Source organism: Lygodium microphyllum, chromosome 21 (genome assembly GCF_053477565.2).
Source record: "Lygodium microphyllum isolate KBCC chromosome 21, Lygodium_microphyllum_v1.1.10, whole genome shotgun sequence".
Taxonomy (NCBI): domain Eukaryota; kingdom Viridiplantae; phylum Streptophyta; class Polypodiopsida; order Schizaeales; family Lygodiaceae; genus Lygodium; species Lygodium microphyllum.
Window position 1 is genome coordinate 12,432,374 of NC_141155.1, and position 22,263 is coordinate 12,454,636.

At 43.0% G+C, this 22,263-nt stretch overlaps 1 long non-coding RNA gene across 1 annotated transcript; it reads right to left on the minus strand.

Moving 5' to 3' along the window:
- Positions 1 to 3,706: 3,706 nt before the first annotated feature.
- LOC148017750 (uncharacterized) lies at positions 3,707 to 4,140 on the minus strand. The gene is made up of 3 exons (XR_015687751.1): positions 4,024 to 4,140; positions 3,827 to 3,928; positions 3,707 to 3,734 (listed from the first exon to the last, which is right to left on the minus strand). It is a non-coding gene; the product is annotated as an uncharacterized LOC148017750 (long non-coding RNA).
- Between the last annotated feature and the right edge of the window lie 18,123 nt (positions 4,141 to 22,263).

Below are 22,263 nucleotides of genomic sequence, written 5' to 3' on the forward strand. Positions count from 1 at the left end.
GGAGTTAGCCTCATTGAGGCTGTATGTGTCAATGATGCTGAAACTTCTAATCTACGAGCCGTAACAAGAGGCCAAAAGATTAAAGAGGGTGACAAAGGAATTGTAAAACCTGTCAAGGGAAGCCCTAAGCAAGATGCTAGGGAAAAGCGAGTCCTGAATCCTAATATGGAAGGTGGACCATTAAGACCTACTGGTAGTAAAGTCGATCTCGAGGAGGATAAAGGATTGCCAAGAAAGAAGGTAAAGGTTAAAAAGAAGGCATCAAAGCCAATGGAAAGACCAAAGGAGAGAATGGTGTGGCACAAGAAGAGAACTTTAGCTAATTACCACGACTTTGATATAGAAAGTTCCCTTTTCGAAGTCGAACCAGACGTGAATCTCCTGCAATTGATTAAAATTTCTTTAGGAGTACGCAAGGAATTCAAGAAAATCCTGCGTATAGAGTATATAGTAGAACCTTTGGGAATAGCTAGAGTGGGGGAAGATTGGTTGGATCATGCTGAAAAGCATTGCCCTAGGGTTCCAGCACATGTGGATGGAATATTAGTGGAGCACGCTATCGTGGACATTGGATCCTCTGTCAATATCATAAGTTTAGACTTGATGGAGAGGTTAGGTCTAGAGATCCAAAAAGATGGCTCCACACTTCTTAGGATGGCTGATGATAGTCTAAGAACCGGAAGGTTGCATTACTAAGGTCCATGTTACAGTTGCAAGCGTGGAATGCTATCTGGACTTTAGGGTGATAAGGTTTGCAAGATGTCCTAGCTATCAGGTTTTGCTAGGCAGACCATGGATTCTATGGACAGACTATTAAGTCGATATACCCACTAGTTGAGTGATTCTAGGTCAAGGATCCCATTGTGCAATAGGTGATGCTTACCCTAAGTCTCCTCAGAGTGAGAGAGCTCCACTATCCACCATTGAACTAGAAACAGTAGATGATCCATCTGGTAGTGAGACATCATCAAGTAATGGATCTAAGGAAGGGTCCATTACAGAGGATATTTATCAGATAACCTTGAATGAGCTGATAGAGCCTCATGATTGAACAAGAGACATGGAAGTTATTGAGTTGCATCTTGGTATGCTAAATGACTCATGGCCGATTAAATTAGGGTCCATGCTCAGTTCAAAAGAAAGAGAGAATTATGTGTCCTTAATTCGAGAGTTCCGCGACATCTTTGCTTGGAGCTATGACAAACTTTGGGGTATTCCTCCCAATCTAGTTGTGCATACTATTCTTGTAAAGGAAGGTACCCGCCCTGTACGTCAGAAAGTAAGGCATATGCCTTTTTAATTGAGGGATGGGTTGCACGAGGAATTGCAGAAGTTGCGGAAAGTGGGTTTGATCTTCCTTGTGTTTAGCATACTAAATGGTGCTCACCACTTGTGATCAGGAAGAATAATAATAATCAAATCCGTCTTTGTGTAGACTTTAGAGAGCTGAATATGCAGAATGTTAAAGATTACTACCCGTTGCCATTTATTGACCAAATTTTGGATCAACTAGCCAGGTAGGAAAATATATTCGTTCATGGGGACTGCTTTGCAGGGTATAACCAAATGGCAATTGCTGAGCAAGACAACCTAAAAACGATGTTTATTACAGTCTTCGGTATCTTTGTGCACCATGTGATGGCATTTGGGTTGTGTAATGCACCTGGTTCGTGGCAAAGAACAGCCAATAAGACCTTTGGTGACATCTCCCCAGAGGAGCTGAAAGTATTCATTGACGATGTAGGTGCAGCCACCATAAGGGATAAACAGTTGATCATTTTGCGGAAGTTTTTTGAGGGTTGCAAACGATTTCGAATAGCTCTTAACCCATGGAAGTGCGTCTTTGGACTCCCTTATGGGCTCTTGTTAGGCCATGTGGTCAGTTCTATAGGGATTGCGACTGATCCTGAAAAGATCAAGGTCATAGTCGCCATTAGTCCGCCACATACTCCAAAGGAAGTGCATAGTTTTTTGTCATTAGTAGGGTATTATCGGAGGTTTATCAATGCCTTGGCAGAAAGAACGTTGCCACTGACCAACCTATTGTCCTTTAATTGTCATTTTTCATGGAGTGATGCTTGCAAAGTGTCTTTTGATGATGTGAAGCAAGAGCTTGCCAAAGCACCTGTTTTAAAAGCACCAAAAAGGGGCGAAATGTTCTATATATTTTCAGGAGCAACCATGTATAGTATCAGCTCTGCTGTTTGGCCCAAATTTGGAAGAAAAAGTGGTACCATCCGATAGCTTTTGCCAGTCGGAAGTTGGGCATATCAGAAATTTACTACACCTATATGGAGAAGTTGTGATGGTATTTGCGACCAAAAAGTTCAGGCACTACATTCTTTATGAGAGGGTGGTTTTTTATACGAAGACGGAAGGGCTTCGATTGTTGTTGAATAAGTTATAGCCGCGTGACCATTTAGCAAAGTGGTTAATCACTTTGTAAGAATTTGATTATGAGATTAAAAGCAAGCTACCGAAGCTTCAGGGCATTGTAGAGTGTCTTGTGGATTTCGGAGAGCCAAAAGAAGTCTTGGCTGAAGGAAGTAACATGGAGACTTTGTTCATGAGAGCGGAGTTTTGAGCCCGGGATGTGGCTAAAATTTTCCAAAAAATATGGAATTTAGGGGAAAAATATTTAACATCGAAGGTAGCGGCTCCAGCTAGGACGATTTTAAGCACCAAGTGAAATACGGCTTTTAAAAGGCACCCGAGCGACACTTGCAGATTTTTGATAATTTTTCAGGCTGCCATGCGGATTGTCAGGAGTTGTCAGTCAATGCAGGATGTCAAGCCGGATGCCCGGGATTTTTCAGAGCTCGAATTGGGTGCCGGACGGGAAAATGGCCACAAAATGGGCAAGATATGAAGAGGTGGACATTTGAGATGCCAAAAGGAGTGCCTTTTAGAGCCTTGGACCCCCCCCTCCCCCCTAAAAATTTTAACCAAGAATGAAGCAAAAAACGTGGAGAGAGAATGTGGGAGCATGGCGTGATTAACAACGGGTGAAAATTGCGCCATGGATCTTCCTGATGGAGATGGCAGGTTACAAACAACCCATCCAACTTGTGATACCCCCGATCTTCTCCTTTCTTGCCAGTCTTATTACCTGTCTTCGCTCGTGAAATGGCTGTGGGAATGAAGAGATGGAAATCTAGTATTTCTCTCTCCTCCCTCTCTCTCCCCTAAGGGGTTGTTCTTGTGTGCAAGAGGAACATGAAGACACTACAAGATATAGACCTTATAGCGACGTTTAAAGCGACGAAAATACAAACAACAAAATTTTCCCCCGTCGTCGCAAAAAGCGTCGTTATTGACGACGCCATAGAATCGTCGCTATAACCGTCGCTATATGCGTTTGCGACGCATATAGCGACGGTTACAGAGAATTTGCGACGCTGATAGCGACGGCAATAGCGACGCGTGCAGTAAATTTGTGACGCAAATAGCGACGGTAACAGAGAAAAAAAAATTTTTGTGGCAGGGCAGCAAAATAGTTTCTGCACTGCTTCATACAAAGCGTTTGCAAACAAAAAGAATGTATACTGAAATCATAAAACTGATGGATATGCGATTGGTACAATCATAAAACAATATCACTAATACATAGAAAATGTCTACATAGATCGGGCGACTAAAAACTAAAGGTATGTGAGCTCTAAGGATCCAAGGGCGATCTACAAATCGTCGTCCCCTGAAAGCTCTTCCCGCTGTAAAGGAGCATCAAACGGATTCTGCAGAAAAAGAAACAACATATCAATCCACCATACAATAATGCATTCAAATATCTCATGGTAACTACGGACAAGAAAGATGAGTGACTTACTGGGCCGCCGCGTCTATACAATCGGTCGATCAATGATCTGAGACCGTGCCTCTCTGCATATCGAGTCTCAAGGCCTTGCGGATAGCGATTTGTAATGGAGTGCTGCAAAGAAAAAAAATGCTAACTGTTAGAAACATGATTGTCAGTACAAAGAATATCTCAAAAAAACAAATAAGCAAAACAAAAGAGAATCTTACAAAGTCCTCCAAATATGTCCTGTGGCCGCCACTCCCAAGATGATGTACCGATCCGGCCTCGATTCGTGCCCTCGCCGCCTCCCGCTGCTGACTCCAACGTCCTGGCGAATTTGTAGCCTCCTCCCTCAGTCGGTGCCAGTCGTCTGCATCTAACCACTCGGGCTTTGGAGCCCCACTCTTGATTGCCTTGCGTGCGTCGGATCGTCTATGTGACATGTATGCACGCATGCAATCCATCATCCAGCCCGTAGAGAATCTATCCACTGCGGCTGGCACCGGGAACTCCTCGTGCAAGGATGCTACTATGTACTCCTTGCTCCCCTCCGGTATGTTCCTCCAATGATCCAGGACGTTGTGCCAAAAAACTTGTTGGCACAACTCCCTCATGCGAGCCATCACCCTCCTCCCCTCATCATTCATGATGATGGCTCCTGACCTGCCATCCACTAGGTATCCATAACCTGCCATCCATAACCTGAGGTAACGAGACCTGCAAGGCGATCCACGACCTAGTGAATACTTGATTGAATGAAATAAAATATAGATATTACCGGCGAGAACAAAGGTCTGCTCACCTGAGCACTCTCCCAATCCCGGAAAGTCATGCATCGTCCACATGAGAATGGCTCGAATGTTGGCTGACCGCCGACCATCGCGCCTGCTCATATCTTGCACCGTGACCCCCTCCTCCCACAAAATCTTAAGCTCATCGACTAATGGACGAAGATACACGTCCATATTTTTTACTTTGTAGCGGCCCGGGACGAGCAAGCTAAGGATGAGATGTCCTTTCTTCGTAGAAAGCCATGGAGGAATGTTGTAGTTGACAAGCACTATAGGCCACACACTGTAAGAAGTCGAGCGCAGACCAAATGGGTTCACACCATCCATGGCGAGACCGAGCCAAAGATTCCTTGGCTCTCGTGCAAAGCCTGGGAAGGTAGAGTCAATGTGGCTCCATGCGCGCGAATCTGCTGATATTCGTTGCACTCCATCCGTGGACCTATTCTGCACATGCCACGTTGTCAAGCTTGCCATGGCAGACGTGCGAAACATGTGGTTTATGCGGGGGATGAGCGGAAAGTGTCTGAGGACTTTTTGAGGGATGGTCTGCCCTTGCAAGTCCTGTCAATACCTGTGAGCACCACACTTTGGGCATGTCTCCATAGTCTCGTATTCATCTCGAAACAATATGCAGTCGTTGATACATGCATGGATGTTATTGTAGTCCATGCCAAGCTTTCGTAAAACATGTCGCGCATCATCACGAGACTCAGGCATGGTGTTTGCAGGTGGCAATATATGATATTTCAATAACCTGAAAAAATCATAAAGCACCTTGAAAAATCTATCCATGTTTGCAATAATACTGTTTAAAAAAAAAACAATGAAGTTTGTGTGGAAGGTACCTGAATAACTCAGTCACACTCGTATCGCTCCAACCGTATTTTGCTTGCACACTTAAGAGTGCAAGCAATGTCTTCAACCGAGATACTCGGCACCCATCATATAATGGTATGGATGCTTCCTCTCTAAGCGGGTCAGATGTCTCAACATCCATGGGAATCAATGCATCGATCATTGCCTCCATCTCAGGCTCCAAGATTGTAGGCAAGTCGGGAAGGTTGTCTGTCTCCTCTGGCATTGACGGTATAGATGGGCCTTGCGAGTGGTCGATTGGCTCCTGCAATCCATCCATCGCACGTCCACGAACTCTTCTAATTGGCCGCAAAGGGTGCACTCCCCCTTGGGTCGAGACATCACCCTCTGGATACAAAATTTACCAACAAGACCCAATCTTATTGTGTATGGTTTTCAATTAGCTTGAGAGTACAATGCATGAAAAATGCTAACTTCAAATTACTGTTTGCTGAAAGTCTGCAATCGCCTGATCAATGATCTCAGATTGAAACTCGCCAAATCGTCGTACGTGTTCTATAGACAATCGGCGTTTTCGTTTAATTGCCAACTTGCATTGAGAGCAAGGACATGGGACACGCTGATTAAGATACGACTCGCGGTCTTGAACAATAGGACCTTCTTCGTTTGCCATCTTATCTACATTACAGCAAACAAGGCTTAAATGGATAGCTTTATGGAGATGTACGTCAAGTTGCAAGTTGACCATAAACCTTGCATTGTATATAGTAGTCGAGAGATTTTCCGATGTTATATCTCGCCTTGTATCATGCTCAACGATTTGTTTGTCCCGGTAGATAATTTTTTGTTATATCTCGGCTTTGAGTATAAGTAATCCATTTTAAAATTAATGCGCGCCATCTATGAAATTTTATAACTATAGTAATAAGATTTATTTCAATCAATTCTACTCATAGTCATAAGACCTGAGAGAAATTATCCTATACTCAATTTAAGGGTTTCTTCTTCTATAACAATAATTTTGGGTTCATTTTGATGAAGTACGTGGCCGTATGCAAAGCACATTGCATACCATTATCAATAAGTATATTATCTTAAATTTCCTTCCCTTCCCTCTCCCTCTCTTTCTCTCCCTCTCCCTCTCTCCCTCTCTTTCTCTCACCCTCACCCTCTCCCTCTCGTTCTCTTTCTCTCCCTCTCTCATTTCCTCCCTCCCCCTCCCTCTCCCTCTCCCTCCCTCTTTCTCCCTCTCCCTTTCCCTCGCTCCCTCTCCCTCCCCCTCCCTCTTTCTCTCCCTCTCTCACTTCCTTCCCCTCCCCCTCCCTCTCCCTCTTCCTCTCCCTCTCCCTCTCTTTCTCTTTTTCTCCCTCTCCCTCTCTATCTCTCTTTCTCTCTCATTTCCTAAACAAGCAAAAAATAAAGTGATTTAAACATCCTCCAAGCAAAAGGGAGAGGGAGAGATACAATGCACTCTCCCTCTCTTTCTCTTTCTATCCCTCTCTCATTTCCTTTCCCTTCCTCTCCCTCTCACTCTCTTTCTCTCTCATTTCCTCTCCTAAACAAGCAAAAAATAAAGTGATTCAAACATTAAACAAGCAAAAGGGAGAGGGAGGGAGAGAGAGAATGCACTCTCCCTCCTTCTCCCTCTCTTTCTCTTTCTCTCCCTCTCCTATTTCCTCCCCCTCCCTCTCCCTCTCCCTCTATTTCTCTTTCTCTTTCTTTCCCTCTCCCTCTCCCTCTCCCTCTCCCTCTCTTACTCTCTCGTTTCCTCTCCTAAACAAGCAAAGAAGAAAGTAATTTAAACATTAAACAAGCAAAAGGGAGAGAGAGAGAGAATGCACTCTCCCTCTCTTTCTCTCCGTCTCCCTCTCTTTCTCTCCCTCTCTCTCCCTCTCCCTCTCCTTCTCTTTCATTTCCTCTCCTAAACAAACAAAAGAGAATGATTTAAACCTTCAACAAGTAAAAGAAAGAGAGAGGGAGACTCACCAATGAGATATGGCGAGCGTGGGCGGCTTCTCTTTGCAACGAGGGCTCCTCCTCTCCTTCACAAACAACGACGGTGGCGGCGGCGGCGGTGGCGGCAAGTCTCTTCCTCCTCTTCTCTCACAAAGCCTTGGCTCTCTCCCTCTCTCTCTCCCTCGCTCTCGCTCTCAAAAGGCGAAGAAAACAAAATGAAAATGGCGCTCTGGTTTCGGCCGCGCTTTTTTTCCCTGCGGCGTCACAATTGGCATCGCTATTTGCGTCGCAAATGCGACGCATATAGCGACGCCAATTGCGACGCCTATAGCGACGCCGATATCCGCCGTCGCTAATCGGCGTCGCTATTGCCCCATTCCCTTGTAGTGAGAATGGTGAAGGAAAGCTTGTCCGGTTGGAACCGGATTGCTTCCGGATTGCTGAAGACATGAAGACTGCTGATTGTGAAGATGCTGGACATTGAATGTGGCCTGACCTGCAATCCCGCACCAAAATCGAGATCCCGAAACACGAAGCCTAAGCGGTAATTCAAAAATTTTGAAGAAAAATGAGTTTTTATGCTATTTGATTGATGAAACATTGTTCTCATGGGCTGAATATGCATTATGATGTTGTTTGCTATGAGTTTCAATAGTTTATAATCTGAAAATCAGAATATCATAGGTGATATGACTGAAATTAATGTTATAAAACCCGAAAAACATGCGTTTAAGGGGTAAAAATGGAGTTTTTGCAAAATAAATGGAAAATATGAGACATAATACCTAAAAAACCTGAAATGTTGCTGTCAAGGAACCTAAGGGCCACAACCCACAATGAACATTAATTTTTAGTCATTGTTTATTGAAGAAAATAGAGGAAAAATATAAAAAAATGGGTTTTAAATAGGAGAAAATTGGGAAACGGTAAAAGAAAAATTCCAAAAAATTACATGTCTGTTTCTGCAGCGTGTAATGAAGGTAAAGCATGAGGTTGGCCTCAGTTCACCCTCGTTTCTATGTTTCTGTTCATGTTTATTGCTGTCTTTATAAGGAAATACACATAAAATGACATTTTCACCTATCAACGAATGCAAAACATTAAACGGTAGGGTGAGAGGGGAGGTTGAGCGTCAAAATATAAATTAAAATCTGATTTATGTGTTGCATCATGCCTATAGGACATTGTTTTAAAATAAAGGGAAAGGCAGCATGACCGTAAGGCTCGGTGTCCGTTCTCATTACATAAACGCTAGCGTGGAAATCATAAAAAGAATTGTTTCGCACAATGCACAATGCTGATTTTCTTCTGTTTGTGCACTAAACTGTTCACATTATGCACTATGCATAGTTCAGGGTATCAACGGAAAAGCTCTTGGACTGCATAGTAATTGTTTTCTTAGGACTTTGGCCCATGATTGAGAGTGTAAGGTTATCCCTTGCCGTAGGATACAGGGTCAGTTTCCTAAGGGACTGTTAAGTAAGGACACATCGTATTTCTCCTAGATTCGAGAAATATAAAGGAGAGGAGCTTGTGTTTGTTTGTTTTATATGTTGAGCAATGCATCAAGGGGCCAATCCCTGCGATCTAGGAGAGCTGCAGTGGGGCTGCGGTGTTTCTACCGAGAGGTTGCCTCCATGTATGGGATCGTGGTATTTATTGCCAATGTGTATGGGTTCTCCCTCTGAGAAGTTTATAGAAAGGGAAAAGTTGGACTACAAAATGATGAAACTATAAATGCATAGGTTAGGCTTTAGGGTAGTTTGTCCTTTAGCAGTAGATTGACGCTCCTGGTCCGTGAGGCCATGAGGGTGTGTTTGTCTGTCATGAGCATGAGGTCCGGCTAGTGCCATAGCCAGTGCCGGCCCATTTTAGGTCCCATCAGTGGTGTGTCTGCCGAGAGCTGCCAACAAGTGGCAGTTTTTGAATCTAGGATTTCAAGGGACCCTAAATTATCCATAAAATGGGGTTTGTTCAAGTATGGAAAAACTTGGCTTTCCCTATACAAAACTTACTAATGGACTTAGTTAGTTATGTAGAGCATGAGTCCTTTGCAGAAGATAATTTACGTGATGAAAAGGGTAGCCAATTAGTGGTTACCCCATCCTCTAATACGATGGCATGGGCCGAGGTTCACCTTGGTGTGGTCTCTACCCAGGAGAAATCATGTTTAACCATCCATCAACTTAGAGGGCATGAAACAAGCATGTTGGAAACTAGGGTAGTTATGGCATCAGCAGGTCATCATGCTAAAGCCATAATGCCATTAGAAAGTGCTGATATACGATGGAATATACTTGTGGTTGAAACATCCCGTGTAATGGGCCACCATGAGGACATAGTAGGCATCACAAGGATGTTAGAAGCCCTAGCTGTCAAGGGAAAACCATTGCTTAAAAGGCATGGTCCCCAAGTTTTAAGAAGTGGTAATGATAAATTTGCTTTAGATAAGGACCAAAAGCTCTTATATAAACCCGTTATGGACTTTCCTTTTGAAGGGAAAGGTATGGAAGACCCTCTAAGAGGGGATCAAAATGACATGTTGAAACTTATAGGACTCCCTAGACCACTCAGTGAGTTAGCAGAAAGGGATGTCAATGAGGGTATTAACCTCCCTACACCGAAAAGGGTGGGGATGGAAGATGTTAAAGATCCTAAGAGGCTAGACCCAGATCATGATGAATATGAAGATTTTAATGACCCAGTGTTGATCCCAAAAGGGAGGACCAGATGTCCTCCTCTTTATAGGGATCTCCCAGTGTTTTATGGGTTGCCAAATAAGGATCCGATGATTCATTTAAGAGAATATGACCTAACTTGCATTGCAAGTGGGTTCGATGATATACATCGGATGCTCGTATTCCCAAGTACACTAAAGGGAGAGGCAAGGAAATGGTACTGGAGCCTCCCAAGAGGGTTGATCAAATCATTTGAGGAGTCTTGTGATAGATTTCTAGATGAGTATGAAAAGAAGCTCCCTATGATTCAGGTCTTAGGGCAGCTTATGCAGTTTAGATACGAGTCTTATATTTCTATTAAAGATTATGCCAGAGCCTTTGATAGTACTCTTAAGCTTTGGCCAAGAAGGGCCAGTGCACTACCAGATGATGTGCTATGTGAGCTCTTTCTTAATGGCTTAGAGATGAATATGAAAATCCAAGTGGGACTGCAGAATCCTAAGTCGTTAAGGGAAGCAAAAATGCATGCCATTGATTATGAGGGTCATATTCAGAGATGTTGGGAAAACTTTTGGAGTTTTCCTCGCTCAATACAAGTGCATCCTAGCTTCCAACCATTTCTGCAAGAAGACAGCTCACTTGTTGATACCAAGGTAGCCTATGAGGGGAACCTTGGTGGCCAAAATCTCGAAGTAGAAAATGGCCATCCTATGAGTAGTAATGACATGCCTCTCAGTGAACAGGTTCCGAGCCATGTAAGTCCCATTAGGGCTTGCAACACTTCCACGAGAGGTAGTTGTGATGGAAACATGGATAGAACCAATGGGTCTATAAGTGCTGATAAGCATTCTGTGTGTGGTTCTAATTTTGTTCCTAGTAAGGCTCTTGAGAGACCTTTGGTGTCGGAATCATGCTTCCTAGTGGATGTTGTTCTCTTTACTGAAAGCATGGTTCTTATGGGGAAAAATTCACAGTGTGGACGTAAACAAGTAAAGGCATCTTTTGTAAAGAGGATGCAAAATGCTAAAAGTCCACCTGTGCTTTACAAAGGTCATAAGGATGTGAGGCCATTTGGCCATCGGGATAAGTTTGCATTGAGTTTGTCAGACCAGTGTAGCAAATTGAGGGAATGCAAGAATATTAAGGGAAATGTGAGATGGGTTTGGAGACCCAAAATCTCCAAAAGTATGGCAGGAGTGTCGGATGCAAGGCCAAGGATTCCATCTGGATATATTCTATCGAACCCCCAAGAGGATAAGACTGGATATACATCTGACAATATACACTGCCTTGGGATACACCCATGTGATGTGCCTAGGTTTAAAGCTCTACCTAGTTTGGGTCGCAACACTGATTTATGTGAAAACCCAAATAGGGGAGGTTTGAATGAGTACAAAGCTATGATTCTTTCTCCCGAAGGAGCCACTCAGCTGCTTGAACGACCAATTTATTTGGATGACAATAAATGTGGGACATGCGAGCCCACTGAGACCGTTCATTCAGCTCATAGTGCCCAATAAGGGATTGGCCTTATTGATGAGTTATTTGTGGAAAGGCTTGGACTTGTAGCTCTATTAAGGAAAAAAACCTAAGATAAAAAAAATACAAGATCAAGTTTTTAGCTAACTTGCATGAGTAGCATGGGGTTAGTCGACCTACGACATGCTATCCTTGGCACCCTGGGTAGTCTGATAGGGTGTGATGTATATGCCAAGGACATCAGTGTTACATGGACTAAAATAACCTATCTAGTTTTAAGCTAGGAAGGCTAGCTGCTTTGGATATTACGTCTTTCGTTAGCCCAAGAGGGCCACTCAGTTTCTTTAGAGAAATGCTTTATTTCATTAGGCCAAGAGGGCTAGATGTCTGTTTAGTGTGGGTGTGGTTAATGGTTTCTTGTTTTAGTCTTGTGCTAGACAGGTTCGAAGAAGAGCTTGGAAGCCTTTGTTGCGTGGGAGCTTTTTGTGGCCCTATCTAGGTGATATCTCTCCTTTTCGAGTACCATGGTTTTTATGCTCTATGTGTCTGTGTAGTTGTAGGGGATTTTCTTTTCTTGTTGGGGACTGGCGTCCAAGGCATGAAGTCCCAGGTTTAGGTTAAGTATGTCTGAGGGAGGTCTGAGTAGTCGTTGCCTCCTGTAAAGACATTGCCAGGCATCGAAAGACCTGTTTTAGACGTCGTTCTAGTGACCCTGTTCTGCTAGCCTACTAGGCAGCCATTCTAGGAGTTCTTGTTAGTTGTGAGGCAGTTAGAGAAGCTTGCCAAAGGAAAAATGATGATGATACAGAGGAAAGAAACCCTCAATATCTCCAAGAAAAATATATACAAAGGTGTGTAAAAAGGGGTTTTAACCCCTATCAAAATAGAAAAGAAAAGAAAGGAAAATTTATAAGCAGTTGATCATCGCCTTGTTGTGAAGGCCTGGTAGGTTCCTGGGGACGATTCAGACCCGAGGCCGATGCCTTGTCTTCCTAGGGGTGGTGTCTTGCTGGAAAAGAACAAATTAAGGAAGTTTGGAGTGAAAACAAAAGTGAGCATCAGAAAAGGATTAAGTGTCACCTTGCGAGGGCTTGGTAGGTTCTTGGGTACCAAGAGAGGACCTAAGGCCGATGCCATGTTCTCCTTGGGGCACTATGCTCAGCTCCCTCCTTTTTACATGCCCTGGTATGGGGAAAATAAAAACCTAAAAGAAGAAATGTGCTAAAAGATGATACTTCTTGATCAGGCTATAGGAGTCCTCGCCTGGTAGGAGCTCCTAGTTGTGCTGTCCTTAGTTAGGTAGGTAGTTCAGGCCACCACTTAGGGCAACCTCTTTGATAGTTCTTTTTAGTTTGGCCGTGTTAGAGCAGTCGGTTAGTGACTAGCTTCGGACCTTCTATCAGATTATGCTAGGCCTACTCCTTGTGGATATCATGCCTTGGTTTTTTCAGGGGGGATAGGGTATTGTGCTATGTTTTAGTATGTATCTATTTTTATATCAGCTTGATGCTTCCTTTGGTTGTTTTGTGCAGATCTGTTGTGGGATTTGACGGGCTCAGTCGCCCTATCCCGTGGTTGCCAATGAAAGCAGATTTTTCAGCCCCGGATGTGCCTAAAATTTGCTAAAAAATCTGAAATTTAGGGGAAAATTATTTAACATCGAAGGCAGTGGCTCCAGCTAGGATGATTTTAAGCACCAAGTGAAATGCAACTTTTAAAAGGAGCCCGAGCAACACTTGCGGATTTTTGATAATTTTTCAGGTTGCCGTGCAGGTTGTCAGGAGTTGCCAGTCAATGCGAGATGTCAAGCCAGATACCCAGGATTTTTCAGAGCTCGAATTGGGTGCCGGACGGGGAAATATGAAGAGGTGGGCATTTGAGAGGCCAAAAGGGATGCCTTTTGGAGCCTTGGACACCCCCCCCCCCCCCCCCGCCTGCCTCCTAAAAATTTTAACCAAGAATGAAGCAAAAAACGTGGAGAGAGAATGTGGGAGCATGGCGTGATCAACAAGAGCCGAAAATTGCACCATGGATCTTCATGATGGAGATGACAGGTTACAAACAACCCATCCAACTGATGATATCCCCGATCTTCTCCGTTCTTGCCAATCTTATCGCCTGTCTTCGCCCATGAAATGGCTGTGGGAATGAAGAGATGGAAATCTAGTCTTTCTCTCTCCTCCCTCTCCCTCCCTAAGAGGCTGTTCTTGTGTGCAAGAGGAAAATGAAGAATGGTGAAGGAAAGCTTGTTCGGTTGGAACCGGATTGCTTTCGGATTGATGAAGACATGAAGATTACTGATTGTGAAGATGCTGGACATTGAATGTGGGCTGATATGTAGTCCCGCACCAAAACCGAGATCCCGAAACACAAAGCATAAGCGATAATTCAATTTTTATGAAGAAAATGAGTTTTTATGCTATTTGATTGATGAAACATTGTTCCCATGGGCTAACTATACACTATGATGTTGTTTGCTATGAGTTTCAACAGTTTATAATCTGAAAATTAGAAAATCATAAGTGATATGGCTGAAATTAATGTTATAAAACCCGAAAAACATGCGTTTAAAGGATAAAAATGGGGTTTTTGCAAAATAAATGGAAAATATGAGACATAATACCTAAAAAACCTGAAATTTTGCTGTCAACAAACCTAAGGACCACAGCCCACAATCAATCTTGATTTCTAGTCATTTTTAATTGAAGAAAATAGAGCAAAAATACCAAAAAATTTGTGAAAAATGGGTTTTAAATGGGAGAAAATTGGGACACGGTAAAAGGAAAATTCCAAAAAATTACATGTGTGTTTGTGCAGTGTATAATGAAGGTAAAGCACGTGGTTGGCCTCGGTTTACCCTCATTTCTATGTTTCTGTTCATGTTTATTGCTGTTTTTATAAGGAAATACACATAAAATGACATTTTCACCTATCAACGAATGCAAAATATTAAACGGTAGGGTGAGAGGGGAGGTTGAGCGTCAAAATATAATTAAAATCTGATTTATGTATTGCATCATGCCTATAGGACGTTGTTTTAAAATAAAGGGAAAGGCAGCATGAGCGTAAGGCTCGATGTCTGTTCTCATTACATAAACGCTAGCATGGTAATCATGAAAAGAATTGTTTCGCACGATGCACAATGTTGATTTTCTTTTGTTAGTGCACTAAACCGTTCACATTATGCACTATGCATAGTTCATGGTATCAAGGGAAAAGCTCCTGGACTGTATATCAATTGTTTTCTTAGGACTTTGACCCACGATTGAGAATGTAAGGTTATCCCTTGCCGTAGGATAGAGGGTCGGTTTCCTAAGGGATTGTTAAGTAAGGACACATGGTATATCTCCTAGATTTGAGAAATATAAAGGAGAGGAGCTTGTGTTTGTTTGTTTTATATGTTGAGCAGCACATCAAGGGGCCAATCCCTGCGATGTAGGAGAGTTGCAGTGGGGCCGCGGTGTTTCTACCGAGAGGTTGCCTCCATGTATGTGATCATGGTATTTATTGCCAATGTGTATGGGTTCTCCCTCTGAGGAGTTTATAGAAAGGGAAACATTGGACTACAAAACGATGAAACTATAAACACATAGATTAGGCTTTAGGGTAGTTTGTCCTTTAGCAGTAGATTGACGCTCTTGGTCCGTGAGGCCGTGATGGTGTGTTTGTCTGTCATGAGCATGAGGTCCGGCTAGTGCCATAGCCAGTGCCGGCCCATTTTAGGTCCCATCGGTGGTGCATTTTCCAGGAGCTACCAACAAGTGGCAGTTTTCGAATCTAGGGTTTCAAGGGACCCTAAATTATCCATAAAATGGGGTTTGTTCAAGGATGGTAAAACTTGGCTTTCCCCATACAAAACTTACTAATGGGCTTAGTTAGTTATGTAGAGCATGAGTCCTCTGTAGAAGATAATTTATGTGATGAAAAGGGTAGCCAATTAGTGGTTACCCCATCCTCTAATACGATGGCATGGGCCGAGGTTCACCTTGGTGTGGTCTCTACCCAGGAGAAATCATGTTTAACCATCCATCAACTTAGAGGGCATGAAACAAGCATGTTGGAAACTAGGGTAGTTATGGCATCAACAGGTCATCATGCTAAAGCCATAATGCCATGGGAAAGTGCTTATATACAATGGAATATGCTTGTGGTTGAAACATCCCGTGTAATGGGCCACCATGATGACATAGTAGGCATCACAAGGATGTTAGAAGCCCTAGTTGTCAAGGGAAAACCGTTGCTTAAAAGGCATGATCCCCAAATTTTAAGAAGTGGTAATGATAAATTTGCTTTAGATAAGGACCAAAAGCTCTTATATAAACCCATTATGGACTTTCCTTTTGAAGGGAAAGGTATGGAAGACTCTCTAAGAGGGGTTAAAAATGACATGTTGAAACTTATCGGACTCCCTAGACCACTTAGTGAGTTAGCAGAAAGGGATGTCAATGAGGATATTAACCTCCCTACACTGAAAAGGGTGGGGATGGAAGAGCTTAAAGATCCTAAGAGGCTGGACCTAGATCATGATGAATATGAAGATTTTATTGACCCGGTGTTGATCCTAAAAGGGAGGACCAGATGTCCTCCTCTTTATAGGGATCTCCCAGTGTTTTATGGGTTGCCAAATGAGGATCCGATGATTCATTTAAGAGAATATGACCTAACTTGCATTGCAAGTGGGTTTGAAGATATACATCGGATGCTCATATTCCCAAGTACCCTAAAGGGAGAGGCAAGGAAATGGTACTAGAGCCTTCCAAGAGGGTCGATCAAATCATTTCAAGAGTCTTGTGATACATTTCTAGATGAGTATGAAAAGAAGATCCCTATGATTTAGGTCTTAGGGCAGCTTATGCAGTTTAGATAGGAGTCTTATATTTCTATTAAAGATTATGCTAGAGCCTTTGATAGTGCTCTTAGGCTTTGGCCAAGAAGAGCCAGTGCACTACCAGGTGATGTGCTATGTGAGCTCTTTCTGAATGGCTTAGAGATTAATGCACAAATCCAAGTGGGATTGTGGAATCCTAAGTCGTTAAGGGAAGCAAAAATGCATGCCATTGATTATGAGGGTCATATTCATAGATGTTGGGAAAACTTTTGGAGTTTTCCCCACTCAGTACAAGTGCATCCTAGCTTCCAACCATTTCTGCAAAAAGACAGCTCACTTGTTGATACCAAGATAGCCTATGAGGGGAACCTTGGTGGCCAAAATCTCAAAGCAGAAAATGGCCATCCTATGAGTAGTAATGACATGCCTCTCAGTGAACAGGTTCCGCGCCACGTAAGTCCCATTAGGGCTTGCAACACTTCCACGAGAGGTAGTTGTGATGGAAACATGGATAGAACCAATGGGTCTATGAGTGTTGATAAGAATTTTGTGTGTGGTTCTAATTTTGTTGCTAGTAAGGCTCTTGAGAGACCTCTGGTGTCGGAATCATGCTTCCTGGTGGATGTTGTTCCCTTCAGTGAAAGCATGGTTCTTATGGGGGAAAATTCGCAGTGTCGACGTAAACAAGTAAAGGCATCTTTTGTAAAGAGGATGCAAAATGCTAAAAGTCCACCTGTGCTTTACAAAGGTCATAAGGATGTGAGTCCATTTGGCCATCGGGATAAGTTTGCATTGAGTTCGTCAAACCAGTGCAGCAAATTGAGGGAATGCAAGAATATTAAGGGAAATGTGAGATGGGTTTGGAGACCCAAAATCTCCAAAAGTATGGCAGGAGTGTCGGATGCAAGGCCAAGGATCCCATCTGGATATATTCTGTCGAACCTCCAAGAGGATAAGACTGGATATACATCTGACAATATACACTGCCTTGGGATACACCCATATGATGTGCCTAGGTTTGAAGCTCTACCTAGTTTGGGTCGCAGCACTCATTTATGTGAAAACCCAAATAGGGGAGGTTTGAATAAGTACAAAGCTATGATTCTTTCTCCCGAAGGAGCCACTCAGCCGCTTGAACGACCAGTTTATTTGGATGATAATAAATGTGGGACATGCGAGCCCACTGAGGCCGTTCATTTAGCTCATACTGCCCAAGAAGGGATCGGCCTTATTGATGAGTTATTTATGGAAAGGCTTGGACTTGTAGCTCTATTTTTTTAAAAAACCTAAGATAAAGAAAAATACAAGATCAAGTTTTTAGCTAAGTTGCATTAGTAGCATGGGGTTAGTCGACCTATGATATGCTATCCTTGGCACCCTGGGTAGTCTGATAGGGTGTGATGTATATGCCAAGGACATCAATATTACATGGACTAAAATGACCTATCTAGTTTTAAGCTAGGAAGGCTAGCTGCTTTGGATATTACGTCCGGATTTCGTTAGCCCAAGAGTGCCGCTCAGTTTCTTTAGAGAAATGGTTTATTTCATTAGGCCAAGAGGGCCAGTTGTCTGTTTAGTGTGCGTGCGGTTAATGGTTTCTTGTTTTAGTCTTGTGCTAGACAGGTTTGAAGAAGAGCTTGGAAGGAACCTTTGTTGCGTGGGAGCTTCTCGTGGCCCTATCCAGGTGATATCTCTCCTTTTTGAGTATCGTGGTTTTTATGCTCTATGTGTCTGTGTACTTGTACGGGATTTTCTTTTCTTGTTGGGGATCGGCATCCAAGGCATGAAGTCCCAGGTTTCGGTTAAGTATGTCTGAGGGAGGTCTGAGTAGTCGTTGCCTCCTGTAAATACATTGCCAGGAATCGAAAGACCTGTTTTAGACGTCGTTCTAGTGACCCTGTTCTACTAGCTTGCTAGGCAGCTGTTCTAGGAGTTCTTGTTAGTTGTGAGGCAGTTAGAGAAGCCTGCCAAAGGAAAAATGATGATGATACAGAGGAAAGAAACCCTGAATATCTCCAAGAAAAATATATACAAAGGTGTGGAAAAGGGGTTTTAACCCTTATCAAAATAGAAAAGAAAAGAAAGGAAAATTTATAAGCAGTTGATCATCGCCTTGCTGCGAGGGCCTGGTAGGTTCCTGGGGACGAGTCAGACTCGGGGTCGATGCCTTGTCTTCCTAGGTGTGGCGTCTTGCTAGAAAAGAAGAAATTAAGGAAGTTTGGAGTGAAAATAAAAGTGAGCATCAGAAAAGGATTAAGTGTCACCTTGTGAGGGCTTGATAGGTTCTTGGGTACTGAGATAGGACCTGAGGCCGATGCCCTGTTCTTCTTGGGTCACTATGCTCAGCTCCCTCCTTTTTACATGCCTGAGTATGGGGAAAATAAAAACCTGAAAGAAGAAATGTGCTAAAGATGATACTTCTTGATCAAGCTATAGGAGTCCTCGCCTGGTAGGAGCTCCTGGTTGTGTTATCCTTAGTTAGGTAGGTAGTTCAGGCCACCACTTAGGGCAACCTCTTTGATAGTTCTTTTTAGTTTGGCCATGTTCGAGCAGTCAATTAGACTAGCTTCGGACCTTCTATGAGATTATGCTAGGCCTACTCCTTGTGGATATCATGCCTTGGTTTTGTCGGGGAGGGGGGGGGGGGGGGGTAGGGTGAGTATTGTGCTATGTTTTAGTATGTATCTTTTTTTATATCAGCTTGTTTCTTCCTTTGGTTGTTTTGTGCAGATTTGTTGTGGGATTCAACAGACTGAGTCGCCCTATCCTGTGGTCACCAATGAGAGCGGAGTTTTGAGCCCGGGATGTGCCTAAAATTTGCCAAAAAATCTAGAATTTAGGGAAAAAATATTTAACATTGAAGGCGGCAGCTCCAGCTAAGACGATTTGAAGCACCAAGTGAAATACGGATTTTAAAAGGCGTCTGAGAGACACTTGCGGATTTTTGATAATTTTTTAGGCTGCCGTGTAGGTTGTCAGGAGTTGCCAATCAATGGGGGATGTCAAGCCGGATGCCCAGGTTTTTTCAGAGCTTGAATTGGGTGCCGGACGGGAAAATGGCCACAAAATGGGCAAGATATGAAGAGCTGGACATTTGAGAGGCCAAAAGGGATGCCTTTTGGAGCCTTGGACCCCCTCCCCCTCCCAAATTTTTTTAAAAACCAAGAATGAAGCAAAAAACATGGAGAGAGAATGTGGGAGCATGGTGTGATCAACAATGGTCGAAAATTGCGTCATGGATCTTCATGATGGACATGGTAGGTTACAAACTGATGGGACTTGAAATGGGCCGGCACTGGCTATAGCACTAGTCAGGCCTCATGCTCATGACACACAAACACCCTCATGGCGTCGCAGACCAGGAGCGTCAATCTAATGCTAAAGTATAAACCGCCCTAAAGCTTAATTCATGCGTTTATAGTTTATAGTCCAACATTTCCCTTAAACTCCTCAGAGGGAGAACCCTTATACATTGGCAATGCCATGATCACGCACACATAGGAGGCACTCCACCGACTAATAGTCAGAGCCCCATTGCAGCTCTCCTACATCGCAAGGATTAGCCCTTTGATGCACTGCTAGATATATAACACATACGGACACAAACTCCTCTCAAGGTACCAATATTTTACGTTCCAGGATGTACCATTCCTCACTACAATTTTCCCTTAGGACCCAACGACTAACCTACAGCTTAGGACATCCTCTCACGCTCATCATTGGTCACAACCTAAGGAAGACAGGTGCCATGCATCCAAGAGGTTTTTCTAATACCTTTTAATTATTATGCTTAATGCAAATAGTGTATGGCTATGTGCTTAAACAAAAGAAAAATCAGCATCGTGCATAGTCCATAAAGCATTCTTTCCATGAATTTCACTAATGCGTGCTGCGTTGAAAGGAGGCACCGAGCCATATGCTCATGCTACTATCCTCTTTATTTAAACCGTTTCCTATATGCCAAGTGCAATGCATAAATCAAATATTTTCTTTATCTTTCAGTATTTCAGCCCCTCTTCATCCAACTCTTAGCATTTTGCATCATTAATCAATTAGATAGGGTTTCTATGCATTTTTCCCTTTTAAAAGAACGATAAATACGCACAAAACATAGAAATGGGGAAAAACCGAGGCCAACCTCATGCTTTGCCATCGTTATACATTGCACAAACATAGATATAATTTTTCCTAATTTTCCTCAGTCCATTTTTCATTTTTTTCTAATTTTAAACCCATTTTCTCCATTTTTGGGCATTTTTCTCTATTTTTTAAAATAAAAATGACTAAAAATGAAAGTTGATTGTGGGTTGTGGCCCTTAGGTTCATTGACAGCAAACACTCAGACTTAGTTGGTGTGACATATCATATTTCTCATTTATATAGCAAAAACCCAAATTTACCCTTAAAACACTTGTTTTTCATGTATTTTAAAACTATTTTTGGCCATGTAGCCTTATATTTTCTGATTTTCAGGTTGGAAACAGTTGAAATTCATGGCAAAAAATGTCATAAAGAACTTTCATCCTATATGAACAAGGTTTCATAAAGCAAATAACATAAAAAGATCATTTTTCTTCATAAAAATAGCATTACCGCTTATTTTCAGGTCTCGGTTTCTTGGTCTTGACTACAGGACTGATTTCTAGCATGCATTTACTACTCAACATCTTCAAGAACAACACTCTTCAAGTCTCTATCCATCGGGAAGCAATCGAGTCTCATCGGGACAAGCTTTCCTCCATCATTCTTCATTGTCTTCTTCCACACAAGAACAGCCCCTTAAGGGAGAGAGAGGGAGGAGAGAGAAAGACTAGAATCAGAGATCTCCATCCAGGCCACCATTTGACAGGCGAGAGGCAGAGATAGAGTTAGCATACAGGAGGTAGACAAGGCCCAATGTCTGATCCATAGGGTGCTCACAGCTAGCAATGATGATCATGGAGGGATGAGGCGCAAATTTCGGCCACCTGATGGCGCCATGTTCTTCCCCTCTCTCCACGTTTTTTTTCCATCTTTTGATGTTACATTAAATTTTGGCCCCCAACCTCCAAAAGGCACATCTCATTTGGCCTCTCTAATGTCCACCCTTTCATATATTGACCATTTATTGGCCATTTCCCCGTCCAGTGTCCAAATCGAGTGCTGTAAATTTCTACGCGTCCGGCTTGACATTCGGCATTGGCTGGCAACTCCTGACAACCCGCACAACAGTTTGAAAAATTATCAAAAATCAACAAGTGTCGCTCGGGCGCCTTTAAAGCACTTGACACTTAAAATCGTCCTAGCTGGAGCCGCCGCCTTCGACGTTGGATATTTTTCCCTTGATATTCGTAATTTTTAGCTATTTTTAAGCACTTCTTGGTATCAAAAATCCGCTCTCATTGGCGACCATGGGATAGGGCGACTCTGCCCGTCGAATCCCACAATAGATTTGCACAAAACAACCAAAGGAAGCATCAAGCTGATAAAAAATAGATACATACTAAACACAGCACAACGCTCACCCTACCCCCTGACAATACCAAGGCATGACATCCACAAGAAGTAGGCCTAGCATAATCTGATAAAAGGTCCGAAGCTAGTCACTAACCAACTACTCCAACACGGCCAAACTAAAAAGAACTATCAAAGAGGTTGCCCTAAGTGGTGGTCTGAACTACCTACCTAACTAAGGACAACACAACCAAGAACTCCTACTAGGCGAGGACTCCTATAGCCTGATCAAGAAGTATTTTCTTTCAGCACATTTTTCCTTTTAGGGTTTTTATTTTCCATACTCGGGCATGTAAAAAGGAGGGAGCTGAGCGTAGTGACCCAGGGAGAACAGGGCATCGGCCTCGGGACCTGTCTCGGTATCCAAGAACCTACCAAGCCCTCGCAAGGCAACACTTCATCCTTTTCTGATGCTCACTTTAATTT